This window comes from Oncorhynchus clarkii, chromosome 2, assembly GCF_045791955.1.
Source record: "Oncorhynchus clarkii lewisi isolate Uvic-CL-2024 chromosome 2, UVic_Ocla_1.0, whole genome shotgun sequence".
Lineage (NCBI taxonomy): Eukaryota > Metazoa > Chordata > Actinopteri > Salmoniformes > Salmonidae > Oncorhynchus > Oncorhynchus clarkii.
This window is the reverse complement of record NC_092148.1, coordinates 67,410,519-67,437,473: the sequence shown is the minus strand read 5'-3', so window position 1 is coordinate 67,437,473 and position 26,955 is coordinate 67,410,519. Positions and strand designations below refer to the sequence as shown.

General features: G+C 42.8%; 1 pseudogene; it reads right to left on the bottom strand.

Moving 5' to 3' along the window:
• Positions 1-5,502: 5,502 nt before the first annotated feature.
• LOC139377971 (endosome/lysosome-associated apoptosis and autophagy regulator family member 2-like) lies at positions 5,503-26,184 on the bottom strand (annotated as a pseudogene).
• Between the last annotated feature and the right edge of the window lie 771 nt (positions 26,185-26,955).

The window sequence follows — 26,955 nt, the reverse complement described above, 5'->3', positions numbered from 1 at the left end:
TATATACTGTATGTGTCCATTTATTTTGCAACACTCGTGCACACAATGTGGCCTGTGAGGTTAGAGTTGTGATAGGAGTGTGTGTGTGTGTGTGTGTGTGTGTGTGTGTGTGTGTGTGTTAGGTGTGTCTGAAAACAGATGTTCTGTACGAGTAGTGGCTGCAACAGCCTCACCTGCAATAGCCCACAGACTTTCTACTCTTGTGCTTTTTTTGTAGGTCTCATTGTAATAACCCAGTCAGTATGCATTTGTATGTTGTATCTGTATATTTGTATATATAATTACTGATGGTTGGAACAGCACAATGTTGACAGTATTATGTAACTCCAGTAGGATTCCCACTACTGTGGACTGACTGTGGATGAAGCTCTGTGAGTGTTGACTAGCCCATAGGAATAGAATGGCTGGAACGGACGGACGTAGTCTCTAATTCATATAGTATGTTGAATCACACATTTGCTCTTATTATAGCAGAATAGTATCAAATATGTATTAAACTTTCCCAATATGGCAGCCAGTCCACCCAATATGGACTGTGGTTTTGAACTGGAATGTTCCTTCTACTCATTCTAATTCCATGGGACAGCCACTGTATAGGAGGGTCCCTTTACCTTGATGGCCATAGTAACAGACGTGTGTACAACAACAACGTTTCTATTTAACTGGTATTTCCGCATCAAACGTTAGCATCAGTGTGACAACTCAAGGTAGTTCATTAAAAGTGACTCTTTCCAAGTCTTAACTGTCAATATTAAAGAAACATTGTTGATGCAATGCCACAATCATAAACTCAGTCACTGATGTTTAATTTAGCATTTACAAACATTCTTTGAAATCATTCCACAAGCACGGTTTGTAGAAAATACTTTGCTGCAAACAACTCTAGTTGAACACACATCTTCCCAGCATCCTTTAAATCAATGGGTAGTGCGCTCTCCCATGTCAATGTGTCCTGTAGTCATGTGATGTTCTATTAACCGCTATACGCTGTGTGTCTGCTAGGCTTATGCTCCAGGTAGAGGCTGTCCTTATAGGCACAGATCTAGGATCCTTTTACAGTCCACCAATCCTAACCTTAACCAGTAGGGGTAAAGATGTAAAACTGACCTTAGAGCAGTGTGGGTGGTTAAAGTCATCCTACTCCCGGTGTTACTATAGCCTCCCCCGGTCTCATTGTGTATATAAAATCAGGTGGGAGGAAGTTATTTTTTATGCATCTCAAAAGGATTCCTATCCTGGTCGCCTCGTCTTATATCCTTCATCCCACTTTTCCGTAGTGTGAAACATTAAGGAAGTGGAGTCCAGGAGAATGAGGCCACACCCCTCTCTGCTAACAGGATTTCCTGGGGTGTAATAACCGGTGTTGCACCTCTGACGCAGTGAGCCTGTCAAAAATTTCCCCAAAGTCTTTGCAATAGTGAAAGACAGACACAAAGAGGGAGAGAGCGTTTCTGTGATTGAGCGAACCTAAAGAAGTTTGTGTGTGTGTTGCAGCAGGCCGAGAGGACCTGGATTATGTAAAAGCATCCCATAGCCCAGGAGGCAGAGCAGTATTGTTCAGCCCAGACACACACTAACATACACACAGCTCAGAGATTGGGAGGCTTTGTTGTCCCTAGGCTTATGCATTCACTCCCCAGCCTTGCACCCACCAGATACTAGACCCTCCTATTCCCTCCCCGCATTGCACATCACTATAGCAAACCACTGCAACATCCACTTTCACAATTCCTTTTGTTCTGATAGAGTGGGATGGGGGAGTCAAGCATGAAGAACAGAGGTGGGGGATGTTGATTCACACAAGTTCAAATCAAACTTTATTTGTCACATGCGCTGACTACAAGTGCACAGTAGACCTTACCGTGAAATGCTTACTTACAAGCCCTTAACCAACAGTGCAGTTCAAGAAGAGTTAAGAAAATATTTACCAAATAAACTAAAGTAAAAAATAATAAAAACACAATAACATAACAATAATGAGGCTATTTACAGCGGGTAGACTTGGCGCTCCGGTACCGCTTGCCGTACGGTAGCAGAGGAAACAGTGACTTGGGTGACTGGAGTCTCTGACAATATTATGGGTTTTCCTCTGACACTGCCTATTATATAGGTCCAGGATTACATGAAGCTTGGCCCCAGTGATGTACTGGGCCGTACGCACTACCCTCTGTAGCGGCTTACGGTCAGATGCTGAGCAGTTGCCATACCAGGCAGTGATTCAACCGGTCAGGATGCTATTGATGGTGCAGCTGTAGAACTTTGAGGATTTGGGGACCCATACCAAATCTTTTCAGTCTCCTGAGGGGGAAAAGGTTTTGTCGTGCCCTCTTCACTACTGTCTTGGTGTGTTTGGACCATGATAGATCGTTGGTGATGTGGACACCAAGGAACTCACGACCTGCTCCACGACAGCCCCGTTGATGTTAATGGGGGCCTGTTCAGCCCGCTTTTTCCTTTTTCCATCAGCTCCTTTGTCATTGAGGGAGAGGTTGTTGTCCTGGCACCACACTGCCAGTTCTCTGACCTCCTACCTATAGGCTGGCTAAATGTTGTCGGTGATCAGGCCTACCACTGTGTCGTCAGCAAACTTAATGGTGATGTTGGAGTCGTGTTTGTCCACGCAGTCGTGGGTGAACAGGGAGTACAGGAGGAGACTAAGTACACACCCGAGGGGCCCCAGTGTTGAGGATCAGCGTGGCAGACGTGTTGTTGCCTACCCTTACCACCTGGGGGCGGCCTGTCAGGAAGTCCAGGATCCAGTTGCAGAGGGAGATGTTTAGTACCAGGGTCCTTACTGATGAACTTTGTGGGCACTATGGTGTTGAACGCTGATAAGTAGTCAATGAACAGCATTCTCACATAGGGGTTCCTTTTATCCAGGTGGGAAAGGGCAATGTGAAGTGTGATTGAGGCATCAGTGGATCTGTTGGGGTGGTATGCGAATTGGAGTGGGTCTAGGGTGTCTGGGAGGATGCTGTTGATGTGAGCCATGACCAGCCTTTCAAAGCACTTCATGGCTACCGACGTAGTGTGCTACGGGGCGGTAATCATGTAGGCAGGTTACCTTCTCTTCTTTGAGCACAGGGATTATGGTGGTCTCCTTGAAACATGTAGGTATTACAGACTCAGTCATTTAGAGGTTGAAAATGTCAGTGAAGACACTTGCCAGTTGGTCCGCGCATGCTTTGAGTACACGTCCTGGTAATCCATCTGGCTTTGTGAATGTTGACTTGTTTAATAAAGGTCTTGCTCACATCGGCTACCGAGAGCTTTATCACACATTCATCCAGAACACTGGTGCTCTCGTGCATGCTTCAGTGTTTCTTGCCTCGAAGCGAGCGTAAAAGGCATTTAGCTTGTCTGGTAGGCTCGCGTCACTGGGCAGCTCGCGTCTGGGTTTCCCTTTGTAGTCCATAATAGTTTTCAAGCCCTGCCACATCCGACGAGCGTCAGAGCCGGTGTAGTAGGATTCAATCTTACTACACCGGCTCTCTAATGACGGGACTTGGTGGAAAACTTCCTCTCTCAGCCAACCCTTCTCTCCACATCCCACCTCTCCATCTCACTCCCAGCCTTTGTCTCCCCATCTTTCTCTGTCACCCACGCCAGTCTCCCTTCTCTCATCTTGTGAAACTTTGCTGGTGCACTTGTCTGAGCCAAGATAGCTTAAGACAGGCTCTGTACAGATCCTGAGCCCACTGCAACACATCATGCCAAGAAGGGTTCTATGAGCCCACTCCAACAGGCCAAGCACACGGAAACAGAGCCGGACTCATATACAAGCCAAGGACATGGGGCTGTCACAACAGGAGCCTTGAGGAGATGGAAGCGATGGAGAGGGAGAGATATGAGGCATATAACTACTCCCTTTGAAAGACTACTACTTAGCTTGACCAACAGATGACAGGCATTGTAATGTGTACATATGATAATAGGCTATGAAAGTGACTGGTCATTCACTAGCAATGTAGATCAGTACAACAGAACAGTGATGTTAAGTCAGTGTTTTACCATTATCAGTGTCAATTTTAATGGTACCAAGTGTGTCCAAAGGGGTCTTTAATAATGTTAACAAATGTGTTCGCTTTCACAGCGTATTCTAAACTGGAATTAACCAGTGTTCCCCAGATGTTAAAGGAACAGGCCAGAACATTCCGGAGTCGAGGTAGAAGTTGCTCCAAAAGCACAGATCTAGGATCAGATCCTCAATTCTAACTGTAACCATTAGAGGATGACAATATATCTGACCCTAGATCAGTGGTTAGGGACAATTTCACCCTACTCCACAATCTGGAGTCAAGGTGAACCCTGACCTCTTTGGACTGGCCAATCACAAAGCAATAGAGCTCATGATGCGTGCAATAATGAAGACATGATGACATCATAATAAACCATAACAAATGATACGCCTGTGTTGTTTGCTGTTTTTTGTGTGTGCAGGACCTTCATTAGAAGTGAAGGGACAGATTCAAAGTGTACACAAACAATTGATTTAACTTGAAATAACAGAAAGAAGGTCAGAATCATATCATCGTAAGCATAATGTAACATCGCCACGCCTGACTGAACTAGGAGAGGGTGAGGGACACTCCCTCTTCAACATCACCATGGTAACCCAAAGCCTACACAGCCCCCCTAAAACAAACCAGACAGATCAAATGTGTCACTGCTCACGGACGGTGCTGGTCAGACTGAGATGAGACTGTACAAGGGTGTGTGTGTGTGTGTAAGTCGGCCGGGTATCTAGGGCTATGTGTGCACTTCTATCTCAAAGGATTGGACAGAAAGAACATCCCACCAAGCCTTTCAGAGGGCACGTGGAACACTTTCTTTCCTCATATCCAGATTATTAGTTTAAGGGTTGGTGTGAAGTTGGTCTCAGATGGCAAAACACCTGAATAAAAACAACATGGCCACCAAAGCAACCTGATAACAGAGTGACGGAAAATAGCACAAAAACATCCCACATTTAGACTCTACACGACCCATATACCACACCATACACACCGTCTTAAATTACACCACCCATATACCACACCATACACACGGTCTTAAATTACATCACCCATATACCACACCATACACACCCTCTTAAATCATGCCAGCCATATACCACATACACACCCTCTTAAATTACACCACCCATATACCACACCATACACACCCTCTTAAATCATGCCAGCCATATACCAACAATCCAGAGATAATGAAAGAAGGGTGTAATGTCCTTTCACATGTGTTTGTGTCAGTGCACGTGCATTATGGGTGTGTGTTCTCTCAGGGGGTGTGTGTACTCTGCATGTGTGTATGTATCACAGGAGGCTGCTGATGGGAGGACAGCTCATAGTAATGGCCGGAACGGAGCGAATGGACTGACATCAAACACATGGAAACCATGTTTGATGTACAGTATTTCATGCTATTCCACTCATTCCACTCCAACCTTTACCACGAAACCCTCCTCCCCCATTAAGGTGCCACCAACCTCCTGTAGTATGTATGTTAAGGCTTCAAACACTCAACAGGGGTGATCTGTTGAAAAAGTCTCTGAGGGGTTGGTCTCACTCCCTGTTCTCTTTCCTCTTTCTTCACCCCCAACACCAATCCGTTTGACTGTGTGTAGTTCAACTGTTCAGTTTCATAACTTTCTCTGTTTCCCTGTGGATGAAATAGACAGATACACACGTTAGTCCGGGATCTAGCATTACCAAGAGAGAAACAGATTCTGCACTTGCAAATGAATGCACACACGTAGCTAATGTAGTTTGATTTCTGCATAGTTTTTACCCTAGATGTGATGGCTTTGAGTTTGCGTAACAGTGATGTTTTTTTTGGAGTAGACTACCTCGTCCTCCACCTCTCCCTCCCTCCATCACAGCTGTACAACCACTGGCAGTTCACACTCCTTATTGGACGACATCACCAGCTTAGAGGACTTATACTCCAGCCTATCAGAGACAGGGAGAGACTTAGAAAAGTCAACCTACAGTACTTATTCTTCCAGAAGTATGAATTAATTAATGGGGTGAATGACTGAATCAGTTCCTACCTCTTGTTCTTCTTCCAGAAGTAGCAGGTGATGAAGAGCAGTGCAGCGGTGAATACTCCTATCGCCGCCCCCATCTTTACCAAGAAGTCCATGCTATTACACGGCCAGGTCTTGTTCTCCGGGAGGGACACCCCTCCTTTACACAGTTTTGGTTCATTCCAGACGTACAGCATGTTCTGGGGAGAGTGCAGGAACACACAAATGATCAAGTTGAATTTAATATTATATAATTAAGCAATAAGGCCTGGGGGGATGTGGTATATGGCAATATACCACGTCTAAGGGTTGTTCTTATGCACAACGCAATGTGGAGTGCCTGGATACAGCCATTAGCCGTGGTGTATTGGCCATATACCACAAACCCCAGAGGAGCCTTATTGATATTATAAACTGGTTTCCAACGTAATTAGAACAGTAATAATAATGTTTTGGTCATACGCGTGGTATATGGTCTGATATACCACGGCTTTCAGCCAATCAGCATTCAGGGCTCGAACCACCCGGTTTATAACTGAACATAGAGAATGGTAAGTATAACACACGCACTTGCAGGCTGTCTATCTGGTGGTAGTCCGTGCCGGTACACTGAGGACACGCCCTCGAGGTACAGCCATCACATCTCCCAGCCGGACACTGACTACAACAGAGAAACATACCGTAACTGTTATGTATGTAACCATTACTTTATAAGGACAGTCTCAATGAGATTTAATCTAATCAAATCTGAATGCTAAATCCATGTTTGTTTTCAGCTTCCTTCATTCCCCCAGCCTGCAGCCCCATCACACAGAGTTAGATAACTAGCTGCCTGGGAGTAAAAACAAACTACTCCATACTAATTTGACAGTCACAAGAGGATTCAGATTTTCTGTGAATTCAGTTTGCAGTTCATTTCGAGCTTGGACTTTTAGTAGAAAACTCCATTGAGGCTGCAGTTTCTGAGAAAGACAGAAAGAGGAAAAGAGAGAAAGAGAGAGGGGGAAGAGGAGCGGGAAGGAGCCAGACAGACAGTAAGTACCTGGGTACTGTGAGTTCTCCTTGTGAGCTCCTATCCGAGTTACAGCGAAGTGTCACCACCACATTACGACCCGCTTCACATGCCGAGGTTGCCCTAGAGAACTAATCAATAGAAACACAACATATGGTGAAAAAACAGCAGGGTACTACTGTGTAAGAGCTACTAAAAACTACTAGCTGGGCCCCAATAACAGTATCCACAGAAGAGGTTGTTTTAGAATGTGTTTTAGGATGTAGAGAACATAAACCTACTGGTAGAAGTTTGCATTTAGGACTTTGTTGGTGGTCTTATGGAACAAGTCTGGTCTTCCCTTCACTCCATCCAGAGGCCACTGGTGCTCCTACACACATTCAGCCATCAACAGGGTTGGGAAGGTTACTTTCTAAATGTAATCCATTACAGGTACTAGGTACTTTCTAATGAATGCTCCTATCGCCGCCCCCATCTGTACCAAGAAGTCCATGCTATTACACGGAGAGGTCTTGTTCTCTGGGAGGGACACCCCTCCTTTACACAGCTTTGGTTCATTCTACACATACAGCGTGTCCTGGGGAGAGAGCAGGAACACACATGATAAAGTTGAATTTAATATTATATACAATTGAAGTCAGAAGTTTACATACACCTTAGCCAAATACATTTAAACAAATACATTTAAACTCAGTTTTTCACAAAAAACTATGAAATAACACATGAGGAATCATGTAGTAACCATGAAAAATCAAAATAGTGTTTATATTTGAGATTCTTCAAATAGCCACCCTTTACCTTAATGACAGCTTTGCACACACTTGGCATTATCTCAACCAGCTTCATCTGGATTGCTTTTCCAACAGTCAAGGGGGTGCGTCACCTGAGTGTGTTGATTCACTGATGTGGTCATCCTGTCTGGGTTGTGCCGTGGCGGAGGTCTTTGTGGGCTATACTCAGCCTTGTCTCAGGATGGTAAGTTGGTGGTTGAAGATATCCCTTTAGTGGTGTGGGGGCTGTGCTTTGGCAAAGTGGGTGGGGTTATATCCTTCCTGTTTGGCCCTGTCCGGGGGTGTCCTCGGATGGGGCCACAGTGTCTCCTGACCCATCCTGTCTCAACCTCCAGTATTTCTGCTGCAGTAGTTTATGTGTCGGGGGGCTAGGGTCAGTTTGTTATATCTGGAGTACTTCTCCTGTCCTATTCTGTGTCCTGTGTGAATCTAAGTGTGCGTTCTCTAATTCTCTCCTTCTCTCTTTCTTTCTCTCTCTCGGAGGACCTGAGCCTTAGGACCATGCCCCAGGACTACCTGACATGATGACTCCTTGCTGTCCCCAGTCCACCTGACTGTGCTGCTGCTCCAGTTTCAACTGTTCTGCCTTATTATTATTCGACCATGCTGGTCATTTATGAACATTTGAACATCTTGGCCATGTTCTGTTATAATCTCCACCCGGCACAGCCAGAAGAGGACTGGCCATCCCACATATGCTCTCTCTAATTCTCTCTTTCTTTCTCTCTCTCGGAGGACCTGAGCCCTAGGACCATGCCCCAGGAATACCTGACATGATGACTCCTTGCTGTCCCCAGTCCACCTGACTGTGCTGCTCCAGTTTCAACTGTTCTGCCTTATTATTATTCGACCATGCTGGTCATTTATGAACATTTGAACATCTTGGCCATGTTCTGTTATAATCTCCACCCGGCACAGCCAGAAGAGGACTGGCCACCCCACATAGCCTGGTTCCTCTCTAGGTTTCTTCCTAGGTTTTGGCCTTTCTAGAGGTAACTCTAGGTCTTCCATTCCTGTGGAGGGCCTCATTAGAGCCAGTTTCATCATAGCGCACGATGGAAATGTGACTGCACTTTTCCGAAGTTGACTGACCTTCATGTCTTAAAGTAATGATGGACTGTTGTTTCTCTTTAATTATTTGAGCTTTTCTTGCCATAATATGGACTTGGTCTACTACCAAATATGGCTATCTTCTGTATACCATCCCTACCTTGTCAAAACACCACTGATTGGCTCAAACACATTAAGGAAAGAAATACCACAAATGAACTTTTAACAAGGCACACCTGTTAATTAAAATGCAGGTGACTATCTCATGATGCTGGTTGAGAGAATGCCAAGAGTGTCCAAAGCTGTCATCAAGGCAAAGGGTGGCAATTTGAAGAATCTCAAATATATTTTGATTTGTGTAACACTGTTTTGGTTACTACATGATTCCATATGTGTTATTTCAAAGTTTTGATGTCTTCACTATTATTCTACAATGTAGTGGTGTTAGGTGTTCTAAAACGTTTGACTGGTAGTGTATATCATTCATTTATTTATAAGTCCCCAAAAAATTCAGATTGCCCCTTTTAAGACTATCAAAAGTGCACGAGTTTGAGCATGTGTCTGTTAGGCCTTTTCCAGCAATAATTAGATTGAGCAATAAAAGCCCCACTCGTGGTCTTCTTAAATTAAACTAGTTTTTGACAGTTTGGAGCACAATACCGTGGAGAAGTTTAGAACTCCCTCACATTTGTATTTCATAGGCTGGGACCTGCACCATGCAGCTGTTGCAAGAGGGCATTTTTCACCGGCTGTCAGCTGATTGCAAAAATAATGATTGATAGGCAGCTTAAACTTCTTCAATTCAACCATTATTGGGTTAGGGCTCCCGAGTGGTGCACCTCTCAGTGCTAGAGGCGTCACTACAGACACCCTGGTTTGAATCCAAGCTGTACCACAACCGGCCGTGATTGGGAGTCCCATAGGGTGGTGCACAATTGGTCCAGTGTCGTCCGGGTTTGGCCGGTGAAGGCCATCATTGTAAATAAGAATTTGTTTTTAACTGACTTGCCTATTTTAATAAAAGGTTTAAAAATAAATAAAAAATTATAATAAATACAGTGCCTTGCGAAAGTATTCGGCCCCCTTGAACTTTGCGACCTTTTGCCACATTTCAGGCTTCAAACATAAAGATATAAAACTGTATTTTTTTGTGAAGAATCAACAACAAGTGGGACACAATCATGAAGTGGAACGACATTTATTGGATATTTCAAACTTTTTTAACAAATCAAAAACTGAAAAATTGGGCGTGCAAAATTATTCAGCCCCTTTAGTTAATACTTTGTAGCGCCACCTTTTGCTGCGATTACAGCTGTAAGTCGCTTGGGGTATGTCTCTATCAGTTTTGCACATCGAGAGACATTTGCTGTGTCATCAGGGGTCTCTGATTTTTGTATTTATTTTTTTACCTTTATTTAACTAGGCAAGTCAGTTAAGAACAAATTCTTATTTTCAATGACGGCCTAGGAACAGTGGGTTAACTGCCTGTTCAGGGGCAGAATGACAGATTTGTACCTTGTCAGCTTGGGGGTTTGAACTTGCAACCTTCCGGTTACTAGTCCAACGCTCTAACCACTAGGCTACCCTGCCGCCCCGGCAGGCAGAACCTACTTAAACTTGTGACCCTTTTTATCAATGCTGATTAGAATGTCATTGAGAAAACAGAAAGGTGTCCGCAAACAATGTCTCGCAAACATCCTTTCTGAATTGAAAAGTAATCCAAGAAGTAATCTAGATTTTCAAAAGTATATGTAATCTGATTACAATATTTTTGCTGGTAACGTAGCGGATTAGTTTTCATGTAATCCGTTACTCCCCAACCCTGTCCAACCCTGTCTCCCCAACCACGTCCACACACACACACACCTTGTTACTCTTGCTGGATGGTCCACAGGGTTTGCAGACCTCTGGGCTCTGGGTGTTGTGTGAGGTGAGGTGTGTGTTGGGGGGCACTCTGTGCACTGGCTGGTGTGTGTGTGAGTGTATGTATGTAGTGTCCTGGAGGGCAGGGGACACACAGCGAGCCGGAGGGTTGGGAGAGAAGGGCACAGGCCTGACACTCTGACGACACACCGTCTACCGTGTTACTCACTGAGATGGAGTAGATATGCACCATGCCGTTCACATTCTGACGCACCTGGAGGAGAGAAAGAGAGAAAGTGCTCTATTAGTATAGAATTGGGTGTCTGTGTTACTGCATTGTGTGTGTGTGTTACTGCATTGTGTGTCTGTGTACTGACGTCAGAGTCTTGGTTGGTCCTCTGGAAGGCCTATGTGTATGATACAGAGGTGTTCTTGGTCACGATGTATGTGTATGACTGTCTGACCTTACTGCCCTCCCACAACTCCACCACCATCGTTCTCTTCCTGTTTATATCCTACACACAGTGATGTCATTTCCTTTACACATTCAAAAGTAGTTTACACATGTCCAACTATTTTCCAGTTGCCAATTACAAAAGTCATATTAAAGGAATAGAAATGCCCACACACTTGTGTATATGCTACTGTGTAGTTTGCAGTGAGTGTGGGTTTTTCTTTATCTTGTGCTGTTCTCACCATCATAAAGTACAGCTCACAGTCAGCTGAACACACCATGTCAAACTCAAAGATGATATGGCTAAACTCTGTCCCTACACCACTTGTTACTGAGGCCTGAGGATGGACACACACACAAATTAAGAGAGATCAAGAAGGAGACGGGAAGAGAGTGAGAGACTGACAGACAGATTGAGGTTAACAGACTCACTTGAAGCCAGGTACGTGGAGGTTGAGGATGAGGTAGTCATTATCAGAGCCCCGTGCGCCACTGCAGATATGATTCCCCGCTACCTCCCAACCTGAGGGAGATACATACATATCAGAACAGATACACACACACACACACACAATCAACCCCTGACTAACTCAAATGTGTCTCATGGCCCACCTACGCATTTTGCTGAAAGCAGGGGTACCCAACCCTCCATCTGGAGAGATAGTCTCTCTTTGTTCTTATCCTGCGGTAAAAGCCTGCATATCAGCAGCTTTCCAGGAGGGTTGTTCCTCTTACCCCATAGCCTAAGAGGAACATGTCAACAACAGTAAAGAGCAACAGTGCCCTCTAGACCTCAGCGAGTGCAGCTGCACCAACCCACCGTTAATACCGTCACACTTGGAGCTTCTCACGTTGATGCAGGACGTCTTCATGTTGGCTGGTACAACATTCCACCACTTAAACTGATAACCTACAGCAGGCTCAGTACCTGCCAGACACTCACACACTGGGAGAGAGAGAGAATGGGGAGAGGAGAGGGAGAGAAAGAGATCAACATTTTGGAAGGAATGAGCATTTTTGTCGAAGGAATGAGCGTTACACCGAGGACAATACTCTGGAGCGGGATCGATATGGAGGGAGGTGGAGGGTCCGTCATGATCTGGGGCGATGTGTCACAGCATCGTCGGACTGAGCTTGTTGTCATTGCAGGCAATCTCAACGCTGTGCGTTACAGGGAAGACATCCTCCTCCCTCATGTGGTACCCTTCCTGCAGGCTCATCCTGACATGACTCTCCAGCATGACAATGCCACCAGCCGTACTGCTCTTTCTGTGTGTGATTTCCTGCAAGACAGGAATGTCAATGTTCTGCCATGGCCAGCGAAGAGCCCGGATCTCAATCCATTGAGCACGTCTGGGACCTGTTGAATCGGAGGGTAAGGGCTAAGGCCATTCCCCCCAGACATGTCCGGGAACTTGCAGGTGCCTTGGTGGAAGAGTTGATAACATCTCACAGAAAGAACTAGCAAATCTTGTGCAGTCCATGAGGAGGAGATGCACTGCAGTACTTAATGCAGCTGGTGGTCACACCAGATACTGACTGTTACTTTTGATTTTGACCCCCCTCTGTTCAGGGACACATTATTCCATTAATGTGTTAGTCACATGTCTGTGGAACCTGTTAAGTTTATGTCTCAGTTGTTGAGTCTTATTTACACATGTTAAGTTTGTGAAAATAAACGCAGTTGACAGTAAGAGGACATTTCTTTTTTTGCTGAGTTTATATTTGGACAGTGAAGCTATTTATTTTTTATTTGTCTCTATACTCCATATTAGATTTGAGATAGAATGTTTGATTAGGTGACAGTACAGAATGTATTGGCTTTTTTTAAAGATGCTAAGTCAGACAGCTATTTTAAACAGGCCAACAACCTTCAAGAATGTTGCTGGTCAAGTGCCCTCCAAGTCAATGTGGACAAGACAAATGAGCTTATCATCAATGGCAACAACCTGCCAATGTCCCAACCACTCTACCTGAAGGACCAAACAGTGGAAATGATTGGTTGTTTTAAATACCTAGGGCCACAAATTGATGACAAGCTGAGCTTTACAGAGAATGTAGACTCTATTTTTTTTTTTAAAAGCAAACCTCTTTAAATCAGGGAATTGAAGGGGTTCAGGGTCAGCCAGGATGTTCTGGAGAGGATGTAAAGCAGTCTGGTGGAGAGTATCCTCACATTTAATATGACAGTCTGGTATGGTGATTAACTCTTAAGTCTACCCCTTCCTTTTTCGAACATTCTGTTAAAAATCGCGCAACTTTTCAGCGTCCTGCTACTCATGCCAGGAATATAGTATATGCATATGATTAGTATGTGTGGATAGAAAACACTCTGAAGTTTCTAAAACTGGTTAAATCACGGCTGTGACTATAACAGATCGTGTGTTTCATTGAAAAGCGGAAGAAAAACTGCTCTCTGAAAGCTAAAAATTATTTCCATGCGTCACTTTCATGGGTTGTTAAAAGGGCACAAAATTAATTATGGACCTGCATGCAATTCCTACAGATTCCACACGATGTCACCATTGTCGTCATTTTCCACAGACTTTTTTCTTAGTAAATCCAACTAACTGGATTCAATTTCTTCCGGTCTCCACCAGGATGTTTTGAATGTGCACATTGGCAGCCATTGATTTGAGGACGAGGAGCTATTGAATACACATCGCCCTGTAATCATTTTGATAGATTATAAACGTTTACTAATACCTAAAGTTGGATTACAAAAGTATTTCGAAGTGTTTTGTGAAAGTTTATCGTCGACTTTTTTAATTTTATAAAATGACGCAGCGTTTTAAAACGATGTTTTTTTCTGAATCACACAGCTTCCATAGAAAGCTATTTTGGGTATATATGGACCGATTTAAACGAAAAAAATACCCAATAGTGATGTTTATGGGGCATATAGGAGTGCCAAGAAAGAAGCTCGTCAAAGGTAATGAATGTTTTATATTTTATTTCTGCGTTTTGTGTAGCGCCGGCTAAGCTAAATCTTTGTTTACGTCGCATTCAAGCATTTTGGGGTGTTGCATGCTATCAGATAATAGCTTCTCATGCTTTCGCCGAAAAGCATTTTAAAAATCTGACTTGTTGGCTAGGTTCACAACGAGTGTAGCTTTAATTCAATACCCTGCATGTGAATTTTGATGAACGTTTGAGTTTTAACGAGTACATTTAGCGTAGCGCATTTGCATTTCCAGGTGTCTACTTGAGACATCTGCGTCTCCAGTAGGAGCAAGAAGTTAAAGAGTGAGGAGCAAAAGCAAACTAACCAGGATAGTAAACACAGCCAGCAAAGTAATAGGTCGACCTCAGGCACAGTTGAGCAGTCTGTTCCACAAGACAACCAAAAGGAAGGCACTGGCTGTCGTTGGCGAACCCTCTACACCCTCAGTTCGAGAGGCTTCCAACTGGCCGGGCACTGCACCATGGCCAAGAAGAACGTGTTCAAAACATTAATTCTAGTACGAACTTCAGTCCCTGGACAATAAAGTAGACAAGCTCAGGATGAGAATCTCCTTCCAGAGAGACATCAGGGACAGGGACTGTAACATATACTGTTTCAAAGAATCATGGCTCTCTCTGTATATACTGTCCACGCCCATACAGCCACCTGGATTTTCAGTACATTGCACAAACAGGAATAAAGAACACTCCGGGAAGAAGAAAGACGGAGGTGTATGTTTCATGATTAACTGACCACGGTCTGATTGGGAAAACGTACAGAAACTCAAGTCCTTTGGTTCACCAATCAAATGCAGACCGTATTACCTCCCAAGAGAATTATCTTTGATTATAGTCATAGCCATGTATACTCTCCCTTCCGGGATGGCTACTAGGCCTTCCCCCGCCCTCCCTTCAGTAAATCAGATCACGACTCCATTCTGCTCCTCCCTTCCTATAGAAAGAAACTCAAACAGGAAGTCCCCTTGCTAAGGTCTATTCAACGTTGGTCTGACCAATAAGAATCCATGCTTCAAGCATGTTTTGATTATGCGGACTGGGATATGTTCCGGGTTGCCTCTGAGAATAACATTGATGCATACACTGACACGGTGACTGAGTTCATCAGGAAGTGTGTAGGGGATGTTGTTACCACTGTGACTATTAAAACCTACCCTAACCAGAAACTGTGGATAGATGGCAGTATTCACATAAAACTGAAAGCGGGAAGCACCACATTTAACCATGGCAAGGTGATTGGGAATATGGTTGAATACAAACAGTGCAGTTATGCCCAGGCAAAACGTCAGTACAGAGACAAAGTGGAGACGCAATTCAACGGCTCAGACAGTGTGACAGGGTCAATCACGGACTACAAAGGGAAAACCAGCCATGTTGCGGACATCAATGTCTTGCTCCCAGACAAGCTAAATGTCTTCTAAGAGGACCAAATCTGAAGTATGTTCATATTTTTGTTTTTTGAAGAGTGCTGAGGGAAACTTAATCAAAGATGGTCACCCTGTTCTCAGAACATGCAAAAAAAACACGCAAAAAAATGCTGTGAAAGGGGGCAACACTTCAAATCTCTTGAGTCATCTTCGTGACCACCACCCACTACTTTATAGCGAATGCAAGGTAAGTTAACTTTTAGCTCAATGCATGTTGTGGGGACTTCGAAATGGGGGAAAATGTAATGTTTGTCCGTCTAACTTGCTAATAGCTTGTCAATAATGTCAACTGAAGCTTTCAGTGTAACCTACTGTTGTAAAAACACTACACGTTGTTCTGCTGCTGTATGCTGTATGCGTCTTGTGTCACGTATACTCCCTCTCCGGCCTCTAGGTCATCAGGCTGCTGATTATCCCGCACACCTGTCACCATCGTCAAGTGCACCAGCGCCTCATGACACTCACATGGACTCCATCACCTCCTTGATTATCTTCCTTATATCGGTCACTCCCCTTGGTTCTTTCCTCAGGTGTTGACTCTTTCATGTCGGTGCGTTGTTTGTGTTTTGTGTTTATTGTTTAGTTTATTTATTAAAACACTCACTCCCCATACTTGCTTCCCAATTCTCAGCGCACTTGTTACATTGTGTGTCTGCAGACTATTCACCCATTGCACACAATAACACGTTATGTAGTTTTGTCACCCAACCAACATCTTTTGTTAATTTAAAATCCGTCAGACGCCGACTTGGTTGTAAAACTGTTCCAACAGGAGAAACAAAATAGACTCCTATATACAAGACTCCTGTATTTATGTCAATTGTTGGGCTCATTGCAATTACTATCACTGTCTTCTTAAGACTCATTTGTATTTATGTAAATTGTGCATGGGGTCATTGCATGTACTCAAATGCAACACAGAAGATAGTGTGTGAATAATAATAATAATATACATTTGCTATTCCCTTGTTTACAGAGTGGGCGTGCAGCAGGCAAACATCCGGATTGGATTTTTCTCAGGCTTTCGCCTGCAACATCAGTTCTGTTATACTCACAGACAATATCTTTACAGTTTTGGAAACGTTAGTGTTTTCTATACAAAGCTGTCAATTATATGCATATTCTAGCATCTTGTCCTGACATAATATCCCGTTTATAACGGGAACGTTTTTTTTTCTCCAAAAATGAAAATACTGCCCCTAGAGTCGCAACAGGATTTATGCACCACATCAACAAATGCTCAAGACCTCACTGCAGCCCTTTCATATTACATCGCAAAGGACATGATGCCATTTCACATTGTTGAGAGTCCTGGCTTTCTGAGGCTGATGGAGGTTGCCGTGCCTCACGACAAAGTGCCATCACCAACATTATTTTCCAAGACTGAAATCCCAAACCTGTACAACCAGGTTAAAGCTGATGTTTGAAAAAATTTGGCTCAAGGCACATAATTTGCTGCAACTACTGACCTCTGGACCAATGAAAGCGGAGGTGGTCAACCCTACATCAGCTTCACTATCCATTACCTCACCCTAGACTGGCAACTGGAATCTAACTTCCTGGAAACACAGTTCTTCCCAGAAGATCACTTGGCTCACAACATCAGAGTTTTTTGAGAATATGCTGGAAGAGTGGGGGATCAACAAGACACACCTGGTGTGTATAACCACAAACAAGATCAAGGCTTTTGAAGAGTTCCCAGATCTGTGGCTTGGGTGCTTCGGCCATAATTTGAACCTGGCCATCTCAAAGTCTCAGAGAGTTGACACAGCAGTCAAGGCCTGCCGTCATCTGGGCCAAGGCTTCTCACAGAGCTGGAAGAGAAGGAGAGAACAGAGAAAAGCAAGCTGCCCTCAACGTGCCACAGAAAGCTCTGATCCATGATGTGGTAAGCGGGTGGGGATCTACACACAAGATGCTTGAGCGTTTCCTCAGCCAACAGCAGCCAGTCTGTGTGACACTGGCTGGAGAAAGAGGAACATGGCATCTGATGCCCAAGGATGCCGACATAAGTGTCATGGAGCAACTGTGCCAGCTCCTTGAACCTCTGAGAAAGTTTACAGATACACTTGCCTCAGAGACATGAGTGACACTGTCAGCCATCAAGCCTGTCCTTGACCACATCACCCGTGATGTTCTGGTGGAAAAGGATACGGAGCCATCCCTGACCAAGGAGATGAAAAGGGTAATGAGAGAAGATCTTAACAACAGATACAGGAAAGAGAGTCATGCACATGGCTTGTTACATTGACCCCTGCTTCAAAAGGAGCTTTTTAGATGAGCCTGGGGCTGCAAAAGTTGACACTGCCAGCTGTGTCCAGGAATCCTTGAAGCTGGCAGCTGCACAAGTCAGGGAAGAACCACAAAGCACCAGCAGCACCTCTACCACCAACACCCCCAAAGCGACATCGGAAGGGAAATGCCTGGCTGGGTTGCTGAGAAGGATTACATCAACAAGGCAGCAGAGAGGCGAAGAGGGTCAGATTCCGACCACCTCAGAAGACAGAGTAAAATAATAGATCAAGGTCTACCTGTCTCTGCCAACCATTCCAGCAGAAGAGGATCCACTGGTGTGGTGGAGGGGCCACGCTACAGAGCTGCCTCACCTTGCCAGGGTTGCCAGGAAGCTTTTGTGCATCCCAGCAACCAGCGTGCCATCAGAGAGAGTTCAGTGGCAGCGGGTACATTGTCTCTCCTCGCAGATCACTACTTAAACTGGACAAAGTAAATATATATGTTGCAATCTCAAGTGAACAAAGATGCGTCCGTACAGGATGTTAGGCCAGCAGCACCTTATGTCTTTATGAAGGAGAAAACGGACATATAATCAGTGCTGTTCATTTGAATTGTTTACATATTTTGTGTTATTTTAATGTCAACACCTGCACATTGGATTTGTTTACATATGGTTGTATTGTTCTTACATGCACATGGGATTTGTTTACATATGGTTGTATTGTTCTTACCTGGACATTGGATTTGTTTACATATGGTTGTGTTGTTCTTACCTGCACATTGGATTTGTTTACATATGGTTGTGTTGTTCTTACATGCACATGGGATTTGTTTACATATGGTTGTGTTGTTCTTACATGCACATGGGATTTGTTTACATATGGTTGTGTTGTTCTTACATGCACATGGGATTTGTTTACATATGGTTGTGTTGTTCTTACATGCACATTGGATGTGTTTACATATGGTTGTGTTGTTCTTACATGCACATGGGATTTGTTTACATATGGTTGTGTTGTTCTTACATGCACATTGGATGTGTTTACATATGGTTGTGTTGTTCTTACATGCACATTGGATGTGTTTACATATGGTTGTGTTGTTCTTACATGCACATGGGATTTGTTTACATATGGTTGTGTTGTTCTTACATGCACATGGGATTTGTTTACATATGGTTGTGTTGTTCTTACATGCACATGGGATTTGTTTACATATGGTTGTGTTGTTCTTACATGCACATTGGATGTGTTTACATATGGTTGTGTTGTTCTTACATGCACATGGGATTTGTTTACATATGGTTGTGTTGTTCTTACATGCACATGGGATTTGTTTACATATGGTTGTGTTGTTCTTACATGCACATGGGATTTGTTTACATATGGTTGTGTTGTTCTTACATGCACATTGGATGTGTTTACATATGGTTGTGTTGTTCTTACATGCACATGGGATTTGTTTACATATGGTTGTGTTGTTCTTACATGCACATTGGATGTGTTTACATATGGTTGTGTTGTTCTTACATGCACATTGGATGTGTTTACATATGGTTGTGTTGTTCTTACATGCACATGGGATTTGTTTACATATGGTTGTGTTGTTCTTACATGCACATGGGATTTGTTTACATATGGTTGTGTTGTTCTTACATGCACATGGGATTTGTTTACATATGGTTGTGTTGTTCTTACATGCACATGGGATTTGTTTACATATGGTTGTGTTGTTCTTACATGCACATGGGATTTGTTTACATATGGTTGTGTTGTTCTTACATGCACATGGGATTTGTTTACATATGGTTGTGTTGTTCTTACATGCACATGGGATTTGTTTACATATGGTTGTGTTGTTCTTACATGCATATGGGATTTGTTTACATATGGTTGTGTTGTTCTTACATGCACATGGGATTTGTTTACATATGGTTGTGTTGTTCTTACATGCACATTGGATGTGTTTACATATGGTTGTGTTGTTCTTACATGCACATGGGATTTGTTTACATATGGTTGTGTTGTTCTTACATGCACATTGGATGTGTTTACATATGGTTGTGTTGTTCTTACATGCACATTGGATGTGTTTACATATGGTTGTGTTGTTCTTACATGCACATGGGATTTGTTTACATATGGTTGTGTTGTTCTTACATGCACATGGGATTTGTTTACATATGGTTGTGTTGTTCTTACATGCACATGGGATTTGTTTACATATGGTTGTGTTGTTCTTACATGCACATTGGATGTGTTTACATATGGTTGTGTTGTTCTTACATGCACATGGGATTTGTTTACATATGGTTGTGTTGTTCTTACATGCACATTGGATGTGTTTACATATGGTTGTGTTGTTCTTACATGCACATTGGATGTGTTTACATATGGTTGTGTTGTTCTTACATGCACATTGGATGTGTTTACATATGGTTGTGTTGTTCTAACATGCACATTGGATGTGTTTGCATATGGTTGTGTTGTTCTTACATGCACATTGGATGTGTTTACATATGGTTGTGTTGTTCTTACATGCACATGGGATTTGTTTACATATGGTTGTGTTGTTCTTACATGCACATTGGATGTGTTTACATATGGTTGTGTTGTTCTTACATGCACATTGGATGTGTTGACATATGGTTGTGTTGTTCTTACATCCACATTGGATGTGTTTACATATGGTTGTGTTGTTCTTACATCCACATTGGATGTGTTTACATATGGTTGTGTTGTTCTTACATGCACATTGGATGTGTTTACATATGGTTGTGTTGTTCTTACATGCACATGGGATTTGTTTACATATGGTTGTGTTGTTCTTACATGCACATGGGATTTGTTTACATATGGTTGTGTTGTTCTTACATGCACATTGGATGTGTTTACATATGGTTGTGTTGTTCTAACATGCACATGGGATTTGTTTACATATGGTTGTGTTGTTCTTACATGCACATTGGATGTGTTTACATATGGTTGTGTTGTTCTTACATGCACATTGGATGTGTTTACATATGGTTGTGTTGTTCTTACATGCACATTGGATGTGTTTACATATGGTTGTGTTGTTCTTACATGCACATTGGATGTGTTGACATATGGTTGTGTTGTTCTTACATCCACATTGGATGTGTTTACATATGGTTGTGTTGTTCTTACATCCACATTGGATGTGTTTACATATGGTTGTGTTGTTCTTACATGCACATTGGATGTGTTTACATATGGTTGTGTTGTTCTTACATGCACATGGGATGTGTTGACATATGGTTGTGTTGTTCTTACATCCACATTGGATGTGTTTACATATGGTTGTGTTGTTCTTACATGCACATTGCTTTACTTGTGTTGCTTTTATATGCACGTTTGATTTGCTTATTTAAGGTTGTGTTCATTAAAAGCTGCACTAGGTAAACTTTTACCTCTCATGGCCACATGGTGTAATCTTTAATGTTAATGCTATTATTTTAATGTTTATGCACACAAAAAGTGCATAGTGCTGCTAATTTTATTTGTTGTTTGTTGTTTTTCAATATAAAACTTGGTGAAATTATTTCAGTGTGTGTAACAGTAATTTTTGAACATCTCCAGCACATTTTAACAATACTGCGATAATACTGATAACCGTGATAATTTGTCACTAATCGGGATATTGCATTTTCATACCGTTTCATCTCTAGCACACACTTGTCTATATAAAGGTCAAACAGTTGACAGTGCATGACAGAGTAAAAACCAAGTCATGAGGTGGAAGGAATTGTCCATAGAGCTCTGAGACAAGGCTTGTGACGAGGCACAGGTCTGGGGAAAGGTATCACAACATTTCTGCAGCATTGAAGGTCCCCAAGAACACAGTGGCCTCCATCATTCTTAATTGTTAGAAGTTTGGAACCACCAAGACTTTTCTTAAAGCTGGCCATGGTCAGGAATCCATTTTTTTTACGTGAAATTGTTTTATAAAAAAACAATTTCAGAAGCTTTAGCATAAGACTGTAACGTAAAAAAAACGTGGAAAAAGTCAAGGTGTCTGAATACTTTCTGAATGCACTGGACAAACATACATACAGACATACATACTCCGGACTCCAACATTGCTCGTCTTAATATTTAAATATTTCTTAATGCCATTCTTTACTTTTAGATGTGTTTATTGTTGTGAATTGTTAGATATTACTGTACTTTTGGAGGTAGGAACACAAGCATTTCACTACACCCGCAATAACATCTGCGAAATATGTGTATGTGACCAATAAAACGTGATTTGAATAGAATGTTCTTTGATTCATTCCTTGTGCTGTTGGACTACTAAATGCAATGTAAATTGTATTGGTATATGCACTTATCTATTTATCTATTTTAACAGTGCATGTGGGGCAGCGGTCAGTTGTGAGTTAATGTATCAATCCTTTATGTTTTTAGTGTACGCAATATGATGGACTGACTGTTTTAAATGTGTGTGATTTAGGAATGTATGTGTGATGTGATCCTTTTAAAGTAAGGTGATGCCAAATAAAAATCTCCATCCTGGATCAACAAAGTTGTATTCTATATGGGACAACTTTGATAAGTTACTTTGTCCAAATACTTGACTTATTCACATGGGGGGACTAGATACATAAAGTGCTTTCATTTCTAAATGGAAAAACATAAGTATAAAAAATACCCTCAAATAAAAAGGTGACATTCTGTACTGTCGCCTCATATGAAACATTTGATCTCAAATCCAAAATGCTGGAGCATAGAGCCAAATTAAACATGTCAGCTTCACTGTCCAAATACATATGTAGCGTTGCAGGCATCATGAGAATAACATTGGATCCACAGATGACGCAATCTCAATCGCCCTCCACACTGCTCTTTCCAACCTGGACAAAAGGAACACCTGTGTGAGAATGCTATTCATTTACTACAGCTCAGCGTTCAACACCTTAGTGCCCTCAAAGCTCATCACTAAGCTAAGGACCCTGGGACTAAACTAGAGGTCGACTGATTAATTAGGGCCGGTTTTAAGTTTATGACAATTGGTAATCAGCTTTTTGGATGCCAATTCTGGCCGATTACATTGCAATCCACGAGGAGACTGCGTGGCAGGTTGACTACCTGTTACGCGAGTGCAGCATCAAAAGAACCTTGTGGCTGCAAGGAGCCAAGTTAAGTTGCTAGCTAGCATTAAACTCATTTAATAAAAAACAATCTTCACATAATCACTAGTTAACTACACATGGTTGATGACATTACAAGGTTAACTAGCTTGTCCTGCATTGCATATAATCAAAGTGGTGCCTGTTAATTTATCATCCAATCACAGCCTACGTCAACATCGCCAAACGGGTGATGATTTAACAAAAGCGCATTCGTGAAAAAAGCACAATCGTTGCACAAATAACCTAACCATAAACATCAATGCCTTTCTTAAAATCAATAAACAGAAGTATATATTTTTTTAAACCCGCATATCTAGTTAAAATAAATTAATGTTAGCAGGCAATATTAACTAGGGAAATTGTGTCACTTCTCTTGCGTTCAGTGCGAGCAGAGTCAGGGTATATGCAGCAGTTTGGGCCACCTGGCTCGTTGCGAACTGTGTGAAGACCATTTCTTCCTAACAAAGACCGTAATTAATAACTCTTATTTTTACTTCACTACAATCCTAAAGAAAATAATGTACTTTTTACTCCACACATTTTCCCTGACAGCCAAAAGTACTCGTTGCATTTTGACAGAAAAAGAGAACATCCCTGGCCATCCCAACTGCCTCTGAACTGGCGAACTCACTAAACACAAATGCTTCGTTTATAAATAATGTCTGAGTGTTGGCGTGTGCCCCTGGCTATCCGTCAATAAAAATAACAAGAAAATGGTGCCGTCTGGTTTGCTTAATTTAAGGAATTTTAAATTATTTATACTTTTACATTTAATACTTAAGTACATTTTAGCAATTCCATTTACTTTTGATACTTAAGTATATTTAAAACAAAATATTCTTAGATTTTTACTCAAGTAGGATTTTACTGGGTGACTCACTTTTACTATAAAGGTATCTTTTCTTTTACTAAAGTATGACAATAGAGCACTTATTTCACCACTGTTCCCACATATGCTGAGCACTTGATGGCTGCTTTAACTTAACTCTGCTGTCCAACTCATCCCAAACCATCTTAATTCGGTTGAAGTTGGGTGATTGTAGAGGCCAGGTCATCTGCTGCAGTACTCCATCAATCTCCTTGGTCTCTCCTTGGTCAAATAGCCTTACACAGACTGAAGGTGTGTTTTAACTCTAATGAACTTATCCTCTGCAGCAGAGGTAACTCTGGGTCTTCCTTTCCTGTGGCGGTACTCTTGAGAGCCAGCTTCATCATAGTGCTTGATGGTTTTTGGGACTGCAGTTTTTGAAATTTTCCAGATTGACTGACCTTCATGTCTTAAAGTAATGATGGACGGTCGTTTCTCTTTGCTTATTTGAGCTGTTCTTGCCATAATGTGAATTTACCAAATAGGGCTATCTTCTGTATGCCACCCCTACCTTGTCACAACACAACTGATTGGCTCAAAAGCATTGGTTGGGGACAGAAGCACCAGATCATCAGCAAACAGTAGACATTTGGCTTCAGATTGTAGTATGGTGAGTCCTGCAGACTGTTCTAGTGCCCTCGCCAAGTCGTTGATATACATGTTGAAGAGGGTGGGGCTTAAGCTCTCCCTACCGACCTCTCTCCCTACCGACCTCTCTCCCTACCGACTACCGACCTCTCTCCCTACCGACTACCGACCTCTCTCCCTACCGACTACCGACCTCTCTCCCTACCGACCTCTCTCCCTACCGACCTCTCTCCCTACCGACTACCAACCTCTCCCTACCTCTCTCTTTCTCTACCGACCTCTCGCTACCGACTACCGACCTCTCTCCCTACCTCTCTCTCTCCCTACCGACTACCGACCTCTCTCCCTACCGACCTCTCTCTCTACCGACTACCAACCTCTCTCTACCGACCTCTCTCTCTACCGACTACCAACCTCTCTCTACCGACCTCTCTCCCTACCGACCTCTCTCCCTACCGACCTCTCTCCCTACCGACTACCGACCTCTCTCCCTACCGACTACCGACCTCTCTCCCTACCGACTACCGACCTCTCTCCCAACCGACTACAGACCTCTCTCCATACACCTTTATAAATAAATGTGATTGATTGTCCCTGAACACTGATCCTAGGTAAGTTTAATGCCAAGAGCAAGTAGTTGTCCATAAACAAGTCCCTAAACACTGACACAACTAAGATTTAATGTCGGAGTTCCCAAGGTTTGCAACTTTGTTTCCTTACCACAATACTAACGAGTATTGTGATACTTCTATCGTCCAGTCCCTACTCAAAACTGAAGCTATTTGCATCCAACAGCCGTATTGGGTTGATGCAAATAAATGAGTGCCACATGCAGACCATGTTTCACATGATATTGATTTCAAATCATTTCTTGACTTATTTATTACCATTTGTCTTAAACTTTCCCCCTCTCTTTCTCTTAGGAATGACTGAGCTATGCATCACTAAGATTCATGCCAATCAAAAATCAGGCCATATACATTCATTATCTATTCCTCCATACCGTGACTCAACAGAAGAGGCTATATTCTGCATGTCTGTCATATGTTACCTGATAGGAGAAGAAGTCTGTTTCAGGAGAAATCATAATGATCTACACCTCAAGCCCTGCTATATCAGGTTAACTTTCACACAGTGTCATTCTCAAGACATTCCACCAGACCAGGAGTGACCAACTCTTCTTCTGCAAAGCTACAGGGTGTGCAGGCTTTTGCTCCAGCCCTGCTCTAATATACTTAATTCCAAGCAGCTGCTCATCAGGACATTAATTAGCAGAATCAGGTGTGTTCTAATGGGCCAGGCTAAAGCATGCATATCCAGTGGCTCTCCAGGAGAAGAGTTGGCCCATGCTAAATGTAGGGCTTGTTTTCTGATTCATGGTAGTCTAGTGGAAGTGCAGAGCAATGCCCTGGTAAGTTACTGTTACTGACTGCAAAGTCAATTCTGAGATTGTGTCAGTCCGAATGAAACAGGCTCCTCTTCAACAAGTCGGAGGCGCAGGACATACTACTCACCCCTTTGACCAGGCTCCCGAGACTCAAAAAGAAAAAGGTGGCGTAAGAGGCCGACGTGCGGTCACACTGGCCAAACTTCGTCGGCGAGTACATAAACCGCCTCAACCCTCCTTTCTTTCTATTGGCGAACATACAATCACCGGAGAACAAACTTTATATGTACTCTTGACATGTCCTCCAGGATCTCGTCAATGGTGGGGATGGGGTGTCGCTCCTGCACAACAGCTTCATTTGCTCTACGCATGCCAACACATACTCTGTCACCGGTTTTCTTGTGTACTACAACTAATGGGGACACCCATGGTGTAGATCCATTCACTTTCTCAATAACATCCATGTCCTCTAGCTCATTCGTCTTCACTTCAGCTAGCTTCCTGACACTGAATGGTATTTTGCGTACTGGCTGTGCAACGGGTGTGACAGTCTCATCTACATTAATTCCTAACTGGAAGCCTTTCAGTTTTGCCAGCCCTGTATTCCTCCTGAAGTGCAGCATTGAATGTCTGTGTCATCACCTTGAACTGAGTTTGTGTGCCTTTGGCCCTACAGTATGTGCAAAATGCCAATAGCAACTGCTGATTTCTTTCCCAGTACAGATATCTGTGCATCTTTCACGACTAGAATGTCTGCAGTGACTGACTCAGAACAACTGCTGTAATGTTGGCAGTGAACAGGCCCTCAACTGCTAATGGTTGTTTTGAACCATATGGGTAAAGTCTATTGGATTTTGGTTTCAATTGCACATTGCATTTGCTCTGCAAATGACTGAATGTTGCTGTGCCCACAATATTACAGCTAGCCCCAGAGTCAATTAACACGTTAACTAGCTGGCCATTGACTAATAACTGAATTTCAGCGTCATCAGTACTGCTGTTAAGTGTGAACACTTGTTCATCATTGTCATTGTCTGGTTTGTCATTTTGTGTCGCAGGTGTGATTGTGACTTGATTTACATTGAGTTTTGTCTTTGTCCTGCACATTTTGGAGGAATGTCCGTCTTTGCCACATTTGTTGC